Source organism: Chlorocebus sabaeus, chromosome 5 (genome assembly GCF_047675955.1).
Source record: "Chlorocebus sabaeus isolate Y175 chromosome 5, mChlSab1.0.hap1, whole genome shotgun sequence".
In the NCBI taxonomy this organism is placed as follows: Eukaryota; Metazoa; Chordata; class Mammalia; order Primates; family Cercopithecidae; genus Chlorocebus; species Chlorocebus sabaeus.
Genome location: NC_132908.1, coordinates 73,247,616 through 73,263,672, shown reverse-complemented (window position 1 = coordinate 73,263,672; position 16,057 = coordinate 73,247,616). Strand labels below are relative to the sequence as shown.

Here is a 16,057-nt window from a genome sequence, read left to right as displayed (position 1 = left end):
GTAGAAAGCACACACCTACACAAGAAATGTAGCCTGAAGTAAAGCCACTCTTGGCATATAATTTATCAGGGTGCTAATTAGATGAACAACAACAAGAAACATGCCAAGAAGATACTTTTGGAGGTTACTAAAATGCAGAATGGAGAATATAAAATGCTAAATATCCCCATGTGAAGTCAATATGTTTAGTTATACATCACAGTAACGACCTTCCACTCCCAATGTATGGGCTTACACAATAATTCAGTGTTATTAGTCATAGTAACGGGAGTTGGCTGGACTTAGCTAGGTAGTATGCATTTGAGGTCTCTTATACAGTTGCCATTAGATGGTGGCTGAAGCTCAAGACTCACTTGTCAGGTACAAGTGAGTGGCTGGAACAGCTACAGGGTGATCAGGAATCTTCTCTCTCCAGGCAGGCTTTCCTTGAGGCTAGTGTGTAGTTCATAGCATGATGGTCTCATGGTTATCAGACTTCTTACATGACCCAGTTTTCCCTGGGCAAGCATAGGAAGCTGCCACCTTCCTATGACTTGCTTCCAAAATCCGAGAAGATCAATTCCATTGCATTCTACTGATCAAGTCAGTCGTTAAGAGCAGCCCAGACTCAAGAGGTCTGGAAGGGGATTAGACTTCATCTTGTGATGGAAACAGCTGCGTGGAGGTGCAGGGAAGGAATAACAGGTGCCTAACTTTGGGTATTACCCACCACACAAGATAATTTCAACATTTCTTCACTCTTTACAGTGTGTTACCAAAATGATTATGAAAGATGCCCTCGTGTATTAACATTATATGTGAATAGATCAAGCTTGTATCTCTAGGCATAGCTTGGACACAGGCCAGAACCAACAGAAGTCTTCACCATGAGTGCCAGCAAGAGAAAGAGGCTGTGCTATCTCCACGTTCGTAAAATAACGTCCTATAGCAGATGTCACCACCTGGCTGTTTCCAGGATCTACTGGAATCACTGATGTCAATCAAACCAGACCTATGTACTCAGATCAATTGCGTGGAATCAGATTGATTAAATGATCTTCTAAAAATACCACATGTCTGAAGAAGCTTTATCCTTAGTATTATTCCACTCATGTAGCCCTTACTTTCCTTAAAGTCAGATAAAATTTGTTTATTTTACTGAAAAGCAATAGGTCAGAATGTGTAAGTATTTCATTCTGATATTTAACATTATTATTTCTTTCTTTTTCACATTGTCTTACAAGTGAATAACTAAGATTTCCAGCTAATACTATGTGGTGTTAGCTTCTATCATCAATAATTAATTGAACTGATTTTCTTGATCATGGTATTATATAATTTCCTGTTTAAACTTCTCCCCACCCTATCACAAATTATCTTCAAAATCAATTTCAGAATTTTTTGTTTGAATAAAAACTATCTTATAATTTGTCAGTCACTAGATGTATTTACTTTTTAAAAGTATTTTCTAAATACTATAAGTAAAATGACCATTCTTGTAAGTATTCATAATTTCAATTAATTAAAATCTTTCTGTTCTCAGAACCTTCATTTTCTCAGGAAACTCAAGTATTATACCAGAAGTTTAGCCAAACAATGTAATTTGTATACATCCCCATCTTCTGGCTCCAACTTCTGTCACCGGGAAATTCTGAGTTCAAAATGATTTTTATTGCTTGATTTATTTTTTGCTATTAATCAAGGATCTCTTTTCTACATTATAAAAGGCTATGCTGTAATTCTTTCCTGATAATGACTGCTATCTAGTTCTATATTCTAATTCCTGCCTCTTTTGCCTAAAGCTTCATATCTCAAATACTAAAATAATATCCAAAGTGTCAAAGTGCCATTTAATACTTTGCTCTATTCCTGGCATTAATAAAACTAGAATGATCACATCAGTCTCTTCATGTGTCTATATAATTCAAAGCAATTTCTCAAAGCAAACTAATGAACTAAAGAAATAATAAATCTCATTGCTCAATCTTTTACCTATATTTTAAAGTGTTAGCCAACATTTTTATTCCTAATCTTATGGTGTCCAATTATTTTCTACAATGGTCATATAAATAAAAAGTCCCATGAGCAGTGAAACAGAAAACCAAACACCGCATGTTCTCACTCATAGGTGGGAACTGAACAATGAGATCACTTGGACTTGGGAAGGGGAACATCACATACCGGGGCCTATCATGGGGAGGGGGGAGCGGGGAGGGATTGCACTGGGAGTTATACCTGATGTAAATGACGAGTTGATGGGTGCTGACGAGTTGATGGCTGCAGCACACCAACATGGCACAAGTATACATATGTAACAAGCCTGCACGTTATGCACATGTACCCTAGAACTTAAAGTATAATAAAAAAAAAAAAAAAAGAATTCCTGTTACTTCACATCCTCATAAATACTTAATATTGCCCAACTTAAAAAATCCTATTCTAGTATTAACTATGAGGAACAGAAATTCTCATGTATTGTAGTTTAATTTACTAATTATTACCTTTATTATTTTCATTCTTTATATGTTAAAAGAAATATGTATTTTAATAAAATTCAGGGAAAAATTGATATCTAAAGTATCAAGAATTTTGCACTGTTGGTTTTGCAAGTGTCCTTAAATGCTCACACCATCTTAAAGCAATGCCATTTGCATATTACTATTATATTTGGTTGTTAATAACACTATAAGAAGTTGAATATCTAAGGATCATTCCAAATAACTCGAATCACTCGATCTACCCATGCCATCCATAGATCAATCAATTCGTATGAGAACTATCCTGAAAGGTGCAAAGGTAATTCTGCATCATGGAAAAAATAATAATAATTTACCTTTGCATTACATACAAGTGTTTTTGTTTTGGTTTAGTTTGGTTTATTTCACAAAAAGTACAGTAGTTTACTTTTAAAAATTTGCATTTAGGGAGTATCTTCTTCTCAAAAGTGATGGAAGTTGTCATAGAAACAACCATAACTACAAGAGATACATTTATCAGAGAGAAAAATATTTACCCTGATCCACTTTTTCCTTGTTACGAAGGAAATAAGTCATTCCCCAGGAGTGAGTTTTCTCTTTCAGGAATATGCAGAGGATACTGACCTTCTCCGTTTTCCACTCCTAGGAGTCCTTTTTTTCAGGCATCATGAGGCTTAATTTGTCAGAGACCTGCATCCTAAACTTGTTTCTGAAGACTAGAATGTTTCCTCACAAGACTTTGAATCACTTGGGGAAAATGTCAGAATAAGATTTTAGAAATTATGTGACTGAACAGAACAGGCTGTTATTTGTGTTTGAGGAGGAAAAAAACACCCATGGTATTTCCCAAGGCAAGTAATTATCTTCAATAATATTTATCCTTGGTGTATTCAGAGTTAACAGAAAAATCACAGGAGTAGAAGACGAAGAGACATTTGTAAATACCTCATTTATTTTTCCCTGCCTGAAACTGTACCTGTTATTTCTCTAACAAAATAATGTCTCTTCCTTTCCTGACAATATTTTATGTTGTTAACCTCTTCATAATCCTAACTCTATAACTTTGTCTTCATGATCCCTTTATAAATATCTTAACAGTTGTGTCCAATGCTTACAAAAATAGATATAAATTTTAAAAACTCTATTATGATTTGCAATAAATTAATTATAAGATAGTCATATGCTATAATGCATTCATATATTATCACTAAAAATAAATATATTTTAATATTTTAAATCCTTTTATTAGTATTTTATTTTTAATTTTAAATTTCAACTTCTACTATTGATTAAAGGCTACATGTGCAGGTTTGTTACATGGGTAAATTGAGTGACGCTGAGGCTGGGGGTACTAATGATTCTATCACAGAGGCAGGAGGCACAGTGCCCAACAGGCAGCTCTTCAGCCCACCCTCCCTTCCCCATCTACTGATACACAGTGTCTGTTGTTCGCATCTTTATTTCATGTGTATTCAATGTTTAGCTCCCATTTATATGTGAGAATATGTGGTATTTGGTTTTCTGCTCTTGTGCTAGGTTACTTAAGATAATCACCTCCAGCTCCATTCATGTTGCTGCAAAGGACATGATTCCATTCATTTTTGGCTGCACAGTATTCAGTGAGGTATATGTAGCACATTTTCTTTAATCAATCCATTGTTGATGGGCAGTTAGGTTGATTCCATGTCTTTGTTATTGTGAACAGCACTGCAATGAACATATGGGTGCGTGTGTCTTTTTGACGGAGTAAGTTAGTTTCCTTTGGATATATACACCTAGTAGTGGGATGGTTGGGTCAAATGGTAGTTCTGTTTTAAGTTCTTTGAGAAGTCTCCAACTACTTTACACAGCGCTGAACTAGTTTGCATTCCCACCAACAGTGTATAAGTGTTCCCATTTCTCCACAACCTTGCCAACATTTGTTGTTTCTTCACATTTTAATAATCGCCATTCAGACTGGTGTGAGATGGTATCTCACTGTCATTTACATTTGGGTTTCTCCAATGATTAGTGTTGTTGAGCCTTTTTTCATATGCTTTTTGGCCACATGTATGTCTTCTTTTGAGAAGTGTCTGTTCATGTCCTTTGCCCTAAATGCAGATATTTTAAAAGTATTGAGCATATTTTATATATTTTCCCTGGTATTTAAATATTGAATAATTTATCCTAGTTTCTTCCAAAAATGATTTCCAGCAACTTTCAAAATATATGGAGTAGGGTGACTAAAGTTAAGAAAAATTTATTTTACTCAGGTAATAGACACACTAAATACCTTAACTTCATCACTACACATTATATACATGTAACAAAATTTTATATGTTCCTCATAAATTTGTATAAATTGAAAAATAATAAAAATATTTTGAGTATGATATTAACTGTGTAATAAGAGTATAATGAGTTTAATGAGAATAAGAACTATTACTTTTTAAAATAATAAAACTTAAGTAGTAAAGATCAGGTAAAAGAAGCAAACAAACATACAGAATACAACACAAAACTTGGTCCACACAAAATTACCAAAAAGGTCAGCTGAATTGGTTTCATTTTCTCCTTCAGTCTGTGCAGTGAAGGCAGCACACCCTCCCTCCAGCATGGTAGTGTCTTAACGATGCTAAGACGATGCTCAGAGGCAACAAAATTATAGTTACATCTGCTCAGAAAACCTTCCCTTCCATGGGCATCATTAAAAACATCTCAGGTAAAGCATTTAACTTTCTCAACAATACCTTATCCTAAGTCTCACAGTGTTTATCGTGCTGTATGGTAATATGCCTCTCAAAATTTCAGTGACAATGATGGAAAATTGTGTTTTGGAGAAAAGGGTATCCCACGGTTGTATCAGAATGCCGGGTTCATGACTCACTCCTCCACTGGATTAATAAATGGATAGAATTTAAGGCAACCAGAAAAACAGACAGATTAAATCATTTCAAAGGTAATGTACTTTTTCACACCACTAGAATCTGGTAAGTTTCAACGAATTAAATCCACTGGTAATTATGGGAGTGCAGGTGTTCTATTTAAACATTTGTAAGTAGATTTTACCAACTAGGCATAAGCAGAATTGCAGTATTTGTCAGGTGAAAACCCTGAAAAAGCCACAGGTCATGTACAAAGCCTTCTTCCTGCCCATGGAAGACTAGTAGGCAAACCCTTAGTTTTTCACACACACACACACACACACACACACACACACACTTAATCAATTTGTTGAGCACCTACTATGTTCCTGGGACATTCCTGTTTCGAATTTTTTTGATATTTAATGACAAACAGGATTCCAAATGAAATGTTTGTTATTTGGCTCAGTTTGCCCCAACCTCTAAGCTATTGATTTCCATTTTTTTCATTAAATATCTTAGAGAACAGTCTCAAACGATACCCAACCGAATGACTTGACATGGTTTCACCAAAAAAGGGAGATTTGCTGGGTTATCCTTATAATCTCAGTTCAAAATGATCCAATCTCTGCTAAATATAGCAGAAAATCCTAAAAATTACCGAGGTAAGTTTACATATATCCTGAACACATTTTGAATTGTTTTGGTAATTTCCACCAGAATATGAGAAGCAGTAAAAAGTAGAGAAAATTAGCTTTTTCCTGCTAACTAGATAGTCTTCAAAATATTCCAGAGAAGTATATAGTTAGTTAAAGAAAATTATTCAAACTAAAACATAAGTAATTTCATATTTTAATGTCTTTAAAACGTAAAAGCTCAGTGAACTTCAAAGTTTAAATACAAAAATAATCTAACATTAGAAGGTGAATGTAATGATCTGAATGTCTCACTATCTCTATACTTCGCAATGAGAATAGTAATTTAAATAGTATTCTTTTGCTTCTGAGGGATTTGTTTTTCCAGAGATTGCTATTGTGTGATTCCTTAAAAAACTGATAAAATATAAAATATAGAACCATAAAGTATGCCAAAATATAGTTATATTTTTCCCAATTATCTTTGTCTCTTGGACGTGTGTGCGTGTGTATGTGTATATATTTATGTATATATACAAATACATATATACATATATACTTATATGTATATGTACACATATGTGTGTGTATATATACATATTTTTAAAATTTTCAGCTTTTTATTTATTTTATTTTATTTTAGATACAGGGCATATATAGGCAGTTTTTTTACATGGGCATATGGCACCCAGGTAGTGGGCACAGCACCCAATTGGTAGTTTTTCAACCCATGCTCTCTCCCTCCCTCCTGACTCTAGCATTCCATAGTATCTGTAATTCCCATGTTTATGTCCACATGTGCTCAGTGTTAAGCTCCCACTTATAAATGAGAGCATGCAGTATTGGTTTTTTGTTCTTGCATTAATTCACTTAGGATAATGGCCTCTAGCTCTAATTCATTTTAGGAATGTTTCTTTGCTCCCTCCCTGAATTTCTTTTCTTTCTGGGGGGTAGAGGTGCTGAATTGATACCTTCCTGCTCACAATGCAACATCTGGTATTTTTTAATTGCCAAGCCTATGGAATCTCTTTTAATTATAAACCTCAAATCTTCCAAAGGAACTTTAAGTTTCTTCTAGGATTCAGCCTAAATTGCACTTATACCCAAAGCCACTCCTTCCCCCCTACCTCCTGGTCTTAAGCAATCCTTCTGCCTTGGCCTCCCAGAGTGCTAGGATTACAGATGTTAACCACTGTATCTGGCCTATGAGACAGTTTGTATGAGTGTTACCTGGGCTCTCTCCTTTAGAATTTCTCATGAGGCTGTAATTAAGTTGTCAGCCAGGGCTGTGTTCTTGTCTGAAGTTTTGACTGGGAAAGGATCAACTGCCAAGCCCACTTGTATGATCACTGGCAGGATCCAGTTCCCATGAGCTGTTGGGTTGAGGGTTCATTTTCTAGCTGGCTGTTGGTCGGAGGTTGCCCTCAGTTCCTTGCCACGTGGACCTTCTTGATAAAACAACTTGCCTCATCAAAGCCAGCAAAGGAATACATCCACTCAACTACATCATGTAACCTAATCATGGGAGTGACAACTCATCACTTTTGCCATATTCTGCTGGTTTGAAACAAACTACTCAGCCAGCACCCATTCACAGGGAAGGGATAAAGGCCTAGATGTGAAGCCAGGATTGCTAGGGGCCATCTCAGAAGCTGTCCGCTGCAGTACCATTATAGGGAAAAAAAATTGAAGACATCTGTGTCCACAACCAGCTTATAAAAAGCTTTGTCCATAGGCAAGTGGCTGTTTTCACACAGGAAAACATCTGTTTCCATAGAGGCAGCAAGCGCGGTCTGGGCCTTACTCAAATCTACAAGCTTTTATCTGCTTGGGCAGCATTACAGAGCTGGCTGCTGCCAGTGCAGTTTTCCTAAATTGACCTGGCTGAGGCAAGAATTAGATTTCAGAGACAATCTTTTCACATAATGGCCTTTTAGATATTATATGAAAGAGTAACCATGGGGCTGTAATTTATTCCTCCCTCTTCAGGGATCTCTGAAGAAGTTTTGACACTGACCAGAATTCTTTGCAAATATCGACTCATGGAATACACTAACATAGAAGACAAATGAGGGTCCCGAAAGGGTTGGCTATATGCTGACTACTGATCTAGAAATGATTTCAGCATTACGTCCTGGTCCATTTAGACTGCTTATATTAAATTATCCTGCAAATCATGGGAAGCCGGGCTGAAGCACACAAGTTATACATATAACCGGAGCAAAGCCATATGTCTAGTGGAACTCCAGAACTCAGCAGCCTTCATGGCTAATGTGTCCCATGTGCTTGACATACTCCAACACCAAAATATGTCTGGCATAGAAAAGGAAGCTTAGGAAGCCGTATCTGTGGATTAGAAGCCTCCCAGATGTTGTGTATATTGCTTCTTCTGTCTCTTATCCATTGATAATTATGCACAAGCTTGGTGGTTCTGAAACAGTAGAAATGATAAAGGTGGAGGCAACTTTAGATTGGTTAAATGGCAATTGGGGTAATACATCTATAGTTTTTGACAGCTTTAATTGAGATATAATTGACATATAACAAATTGCATATATTTAAGTTTTGGCATATGTATGCATCCCTGAAATCATAAATACAATCGAGACAATGGATACTCATTTGATACCACTGACCCAAACCATGATAGATGCTATGATTAGGGGGATCCCTAAATTCATACTTTTCATGTATCATATTTTTAGCTAGTGGTCAAGAAGTACTCAAGAGACAGTAACCTCAGTTATTATGTATGGGATTAACTGGTAGCAGGAATGTACACCCTTCCCAAAAGAAAGGTGAGACTAAAGAGGGAAATTATAAAGAAGAAAGAAAGTAGTGATGCTTGACCTACTCTGCTGGAATTGTTCCACTGCTGCTGAAAAACGGGATGAAAAAGGGGGAATTGAGAGGATTTTTAGTAGGGTTTTGGCGGCCTAATCTTGAGGCTTGAGAGGTAAAAATCCAACTTCATTGTTGGCTATGACATGCATACCTTAAGAAGCCCCCTCAAAGTCACTGCATATAACTTAGCATGGATAAGTACAAATCCAATCATAAGGATTATGATTTGGAATGGAAAATACTTAAACAGGCTGAATGTAATCCCTCAGTTAAAGCCATATTTCTTTTTTATGTAAATTAAATAAGGGTTTGGGATCTGCCCACCACCCCTCAGTGAGGGAATCCAAAGAACTAGAAAGTGATGTGGATGGAATGGCTTGAGGGCAATAACTAAAATATGTGGAATTATTAACTCCTGGCAATCAGTCTACTGAAATCCACATAGGGGCTGGGAGGACAGTCTAAGAGGCCTAAAGGTAAAACTTGGAGAATGCTGAGATGCTGTGGTAGACAAGAACAACATAATAGTTAAACTCTAATTTGGAAAATACGACTGGAGAAAGTATTCTCTCATTTCACCTCCGTCACCTAAGTATATAACAGGGATGGGTGTCATGTGAGAATGGAGGACTCTGCCCCTACATTATTACACTGAATGTGTTCCATGTTCCATAGTCACCCTCCACCTGGTGTCACCTGAAATGATAAACGAGAATCTTTTCAGTTGCCTAAGACTTCCTCTCTAGAAAAAATTAAATAATACAGAGTTCCAGGAGAAAAAGAGAGCATTAATGCCTTAATTAGCATTAATGATAGAAATAGGGATATTGATCTCCATTAATTATTTTCCTTAATTGATAAATGAAAATTATTTATATTTATGGTATACAATGTGGAATTTTAATGTATGTTTAAATGTAAGTATAGCCACTATAGAGAACAATGTAGAGGTTCCTCAAAAAACTCTAATTAGAACTACCATATGGTAGTTTCAGCAATTCCACTTTTTGGTATATTCCCAAAGGAAGTAAAGTGAATATGGCAAAGAGATAGCTGCACTCCCAGGTTAATTGCAGTATAATTCACCATAGCCAAGACATAGAATCAACCCAAGTATCCATCAATAGATGAATAAAGAATACATAGTATGTATACACAACAGAATACTACTCAACCTTTAAAAAATCAGTAAACCCATTAATTCTCTTTTAATAGCCCTTACACACCAAAAAGGTAAAGCAGTTAGCTACACATACTGATAGTGGGCCACTGGGAGTTTGTCTAGGTAGATACAATATAGCCTTGGATATGCTGTAGACATAACTCAAAAAAACAGAAAGCAAAACCAATACAAGTACACCAAGTGGAAATGGATCAAAGGAGACCATTCAGTATAGATCTTAGCTCATGCTTTCTTTTCTACACCTATTTCAGAAGTCAGTCAAGGACACTGCCTCCACATATTAACAGGGCTTGCAAAAAGACATTGAAGTTAACCAGTACACTATCACAATCTAGGGTAGCTGCGCTTGATCTTGATAACCAGTAGGAGTGAGTTGATAACATCAATGATATCTTAATTGCCTCCTCAGAGGAAAAAGCGAAGTATACTTTAGAGACTGTGTCACCCATCTGTCAATAAAGCACGGCAGATAAACCCCCGTACAGTTCAAGACCTGCCCCAGTCCTAAAAATTTAGAAAAGAACATGAGCCAGATCAGAAGAGGCTTTCCTCCTATCATAAGAAATAATTTAGAATCTGTCTTGACCTTGTTACTAAACAGTCCAGAGACTGGAGAATCTGTTTGAGTTACGGCATAATCACATCTTCCACTCTGGGATATTGTTAGTCTTTTCCACAAAGTCACTAGAAAGAAATCTGAGATTGAATTGTGCCCTGACAGAAACAAGCAAATAAAAGATTTATAAAGGGCTGTCAATCAGGCAGTGTCTCTTGAGCCTTATGACCCGAATGCACAAATGATTGTAGAAGTGTCAACAACTGGAACACACACAGACTAGGGCTTTTGGCAGAAATCAATATTGCTGCTCAGTGGAGACGGCAGAGATTTTGGACTTGAAAGCAGTCTGATGCAGCTGCTTAATTCAGCCCTTTAGAAACATAATTGTGAGCTTGTTGTTAGGCATTGGCAGAAATTGGTCCTACATCAAGAGACCCGGCAATCCTGAAACCAGAAACACCCATCATGACTTGGGTGATGTCTGAGAAACACTCAAATTGAGGAAACACCTCAACGGAGCACACTGTTAAATGAAAATGGTGCTCAAGAGTACACTTTGGCTGGGGGTTCCAAAGTTCACAGCATTTATGAATAGATCTCTCCCTTGCATTTGGAGCCAATAGTAACCCTCCCTACCCTTTCCAGCCCATCCTGATCCACAGCCCAAGGATCTCCCTGCTGTAGCTGCTGAATTGTCTAAGCCTTTAAATTCTCCCCTGGCCATACAAAATAGTTGCTAAATGTACTGACTGGATTTCACAAGGCTGTTTCGGAAATTCAGCAGTTACCTGTCCTGCATATGCTAAATCCTTAGTGGGAGAAGGAAAAAGGCTGAAAGGGCATTTACATCATCCTGAAATCCACTCACTAAGTAGAGACATTAGAGGGAGCTATCTTTCAGGAGACAGGCTATGGCTGATGAAGCAACCTGAGAACAGATACTGTGCATTACTAGACTCATCAAACATCAAGCTTGCCAGCAACTCTGGGAAACAGCATCTGCCTTTACTCAGGGGATGTTTTAATAATAATAAAATCAGATGTATTTAACATACATTGGTCCTACTGACAAGATGTCAGTAGAAGTGTGCAGTCCAATAAGGTAGCTGCAAGCTACATGTGACTGTTGAGCATTTGAAGGGTGGCAAGTCTAAATGAGAACTGTCATATGCATAAAATGCATATGGGATTTCAAAGACAGTATGCATACACATATAATACGTAATTATACAGCATATAATATATACTATGTATAATATATACTGTATAATATAATATGTAATGTATTATATATTTTATATAACATATATAACATATGCTATACATTTATATAACATACGATATATGTCATACGTTATATATAAATATATACTATATATACTATATGATATATTTATATATTATGACCATATAATATAATATATAATATTATATATTCTATAATTATACTATATATTATATAATTATATATAGTATATTATGTAATTATATATAGTATATAGTATATTGCTATATATTATATAATAATATATAATTATATATATTAAACAGGCTGAATGTAACCCCTTATTATATAATTATATTGTAGACTATATATTACACATTATATATGTAATTAATACATAACGATATAAAATATACAGAATATAATTTATTCTGTCACTATTCTGGAGACGAGAAGTCCCAAATCAAGGTTTTCAAAGGGTCATGCTCCCTCTGCAGCCTTTAGGGCTCAGGGGATTCTTTCTTTCCTCTTCCAGCGTCTACATGCCCCAGGTGCTTCTTGATTTATGGCAGTATATCTCCAACTTTTGCTTCCATCTTCATATGGCCTTCTTCCCTCTGTGTCTGTCTCTCTCTCTCTTCTGATCTTATAAGGATTCCAGTCACATTAGATGAAGAACCACTTTAATTCAGTATGACCCTATCTTAAGTTGATCACATCTGAAAAGACCCGATTTCCAAATAAGGTCACAGTCACAGATACTGGGGGCTAGGACTTAAACACATCTTCTTGGGGAAACACAATTCAGCTCATATCGACACTCTAGTAGGAATCCCAAACAGGTTAACTGTGTCAAGGGTCTTCAAGACCAGCGCCCAGTTCAATGACCATTAGAAGAATTCACAAGATTCATGGCCAAGGTTTATTACACGGAAAGAATACAAAGCATAATCGACAAGGAAAAAAAGGATTATGGGGAGAAGTCAGTAAGAATCAGGTGTAAGATTCCAAGAGTCTTTTTCCAATAGAGTCACACGGTGTGCATAATTCCTCCAGCAGTGAGTTGTGACAACACGTGTGAAATATTGTCTACTGGGAGGCTTTTTAGAGACTCAGTGCCCAGGGTTTTTATTTGAGGCTGGTCTTGCAGGTACCCACTGCTTATCATATACCAAAATTCCAGACTCCCAGAAGGAAAGTAGATGTTTAACACACACCACATCATTTGCATAGTCTAGTCACAATGAGTCATCCTTATTATTTAAAGGAAGTTTATGTCAGTGGAGAGAACTCTTGATCACCTTCATTCCCAGATGACAGCCAACCTTGTATGCAGGCTTTTCTAAGGATAGTAGTGTCAGGTTGGCTCTTTTAGTGTCAGACTTTTCTGCACACTGACAAAAGAGAAAAGTCAAAAGTTATTTTAAAAAAAGTGTTCTCCATCTCGAACGCCACCTGGATCATTTAGTTAAATCATACAAGGATCTTACAATGTTCACATCATAACTATTCTATGAAACAGAACATGTTAGACAGGAACTGGCTAATTTAAGCAAATAATCATGATATCCAAATTAATAAACATCAAAGGTGGTCTTTTTATTATATGATATTCATTATTGTTATTAAAAACTTCTATTTTGGATTCCTTTTCATAAATTTCTTTCATATGAAGTCATATTCCGAATTGTGAAACTCTTACATCTCTTCTTTTACAAATTAGAGCTTTAATAACACAATAATCTAAATCATATGTTCTCTGTAGGGGCAACATCTTACCCAAGCAAGAAAAAAATGGTTCCTGGGGAAAAAAAAACTTACTCTTTTTATGTCCAAAACAATAGATATGCATCAATACACACATAGATAAATAGATATCTGTGGTATTAAAATTCCATAGTGGGAGACAAGAGTAAAACAATTTAATAAATTATCTCATACAACTTTCCATTTATTCTATTTATTTATCTATCATCTATTTTTCTAGCACTATATATCTGGAAGGACTCAAATCAAGTTGTTACTGTTACATCTGACTAGTGGGATCAGGGTGAATATAAGAAAAGACTCAATTTTTACACTTTGTGCTTCCTTTTACAATGACCATTTGTATATAATAATGTAATAAACACAAAGTCACTTAATCAACTGAAAGAATCAGTAAAATACACATCCATTTGTCTTGAAGAGACATCCATTTCAGTTATACATATGGCGAAATTTAGAACTTCTTAACGAAATCAATGAATCCATTTGAGGTGAAAAACATCAATATGGAGTTTCCTAGTTGAAGGAAGAGATTGACTAAAGAAAAGCTAAAACCCAAGATACAGTGTAATCAAGTGAGGCTGTATTTTGAAGAAAAGAGCTGTCAAATATTACCTATTTCAAAAGTGTCATTGGGTCAAGCTTTACAGATGAGACAACATTTTCTGTTTGATGCACACACACACACGGACTCAAGAAATTGGCTTGTGGCAATATGAAGTAAAGTTTTAAGATAACTGGCATAAAAGTAAAACTTTATTGGATTATTTCTGAATTAACTTAGTGATACAGGAGTGCCAGGAAGGAGAGTGTGGTCCCTTTAAATTATATGGAAGGTGGGGAAGGCAAGTGCTGGGTAGAGAAGGGTGGGTCCCTAGCTAGGGCTCCACCCCCAGGGACTTAGGTGAGGGCAGGCATTTCCTGCCCAAATGTTGCATTTCCCAAGACCACCCTGGTCTGCCACACCCCCCGCCCTGGGCCTATAAAAACCCAAGACCCTAGCGGGCAGAAATGTCTGGATGTTGTGAGGAACACATGGGAGAAAGAAGACACAATTGGCTGGCTGGGGAAGTTGGAGGATTGCTCAGCAGTGACTCTAGGGGAAAACCATCTCCTTTCTGGCTCTCCCATCTGCTAAAAGCCACTTCTACTCAGTGAAACCTTGCACTCATACTCCAAGCCCACGGATCTGATTCTTCCGATACATCAAGGCAAGAAACCCCGAGATACAGAAATCCCTTTGTCCTTGTGATAAGAAATGGGGTCTAACTGAGCTGGTTAACACAACCTGTCTGTAGATGCAAACTAAGAAAGCACCCTGTAACATGTGCCCACTGGGGCTTCAGGAGCTATAAACAATCTCCCCTATACATTGCTGTGGGTTTGGAGCCCCACAGTCTGCCCGTCTGTGTGCTCCCCTAGGGGTTTGAGTAGCGGGGCACTGAAGAAGAGAGCCACACTCCCATCGCATGTCCTGCCAGGGGGACAAGGGAACCTTTCCCATATCAATAGTAATACCTATAATGGTCCATCATTTGACCATGAGATAATGTATAACATCTTCTGGAGTATCCCTAAATATTTTTCAAGATAACAACAAAAAAACTCAAGGAATTACAGAAAAGAGAAGCAACTGGATTTTGGGGGATTGGCTGTTTTCAAGGGATTTAAAATTTGTAATAAGATTCTCATAGCAAAGAGGTTTTGGGTCTCATCATGAGAAAGTAAAACAGATAATAGAATATGAGACTGTCCCCATAATAAATCACTGACTAAAAACAAACCTGAGTATAAGTAAGAAATTTTCTTCTTTCAAATTCAGGGAAGGGTGTTGGGAACATTACAATTAGGAGAATTATTACAAAGCTTATGTATTCCAAAGCTCATCCTGAGAATTCTGTTTAGAAAGATTTTTCAGATTAATTCACCCTATTATAACTACATTGATACTTTCAGCATCATTTACAATTCCTGGTTTAATTAAATGTGTATATTTAATTAAATATATTTGTATATACTTATATATCTATGTCTGTATTGAATCTTGGTTTCTCTACGTGAAGAAATCTGATTGTACTATTAAAATAAACTTTGTGCTTTTTCTTCCCCCATCTAGAAACGTTCCATATTGAAATTCTGTATAAACTAAACACTATCTGTTCTACTTAACAATAATTTCTGTTGTGTATTTTTCTCTTCCACTTATCAACACATTTTATAATGCCAGCATTATACCAAAACAAGCCAAAAAATATGATATTTTAATAGAGTACAGACCAATCCCTCATATACATAGAAATGAAGAATCTTTTCAGAATTTTAAAGGGCACCTGTGAAGAATTTACAGATAACAGCATTCCCAGAAATGAAAGACTCTGGATTTTCCTTAAGATCAGTAACAGGGCAAGAATTTCTCTTTTATAACCTGTATTCAACATTGCACTGGAAGTGTAACCAGTACAATAAGGCAAGAAGAAGAAAAAGAACACAGAGAATGGAAAGAAAGTAACTATCTACAGATGGTTGCCTGTCTTCAAATTGCCTT

The 16,057-nt window shown here is 36.3% G+C and overlaps 1 long non-coding RNA gene across 2 annotated transcripts in view; it reads right to left on the bottom strand.

Moving 5' to 3' along the window:
• The window catches only part of LOC119627677 (uncharacterized), a 153,972-nt gene that overhangs the window by 123,665 nt on the left and 14,250 nt on the right, over window positions 1-16,057 (bottom strand). Inside the window, exon 3 of one of the 2 annotated variants that reach the window (XR_005243880.2) lies at window positions 12,136-13,139. The exons of the other annotated variant lie outside the window; for it this stretch is intronic. This is a non-coding gene — a long non-coding RNA (uncharacterized lncRNA). Of the gene's footprint in view, window positions 1-12,135; window positions 13,140-16,057 lie in introns of those variants that run through there. 2 annotated transcript variants of the gene reach the window in all.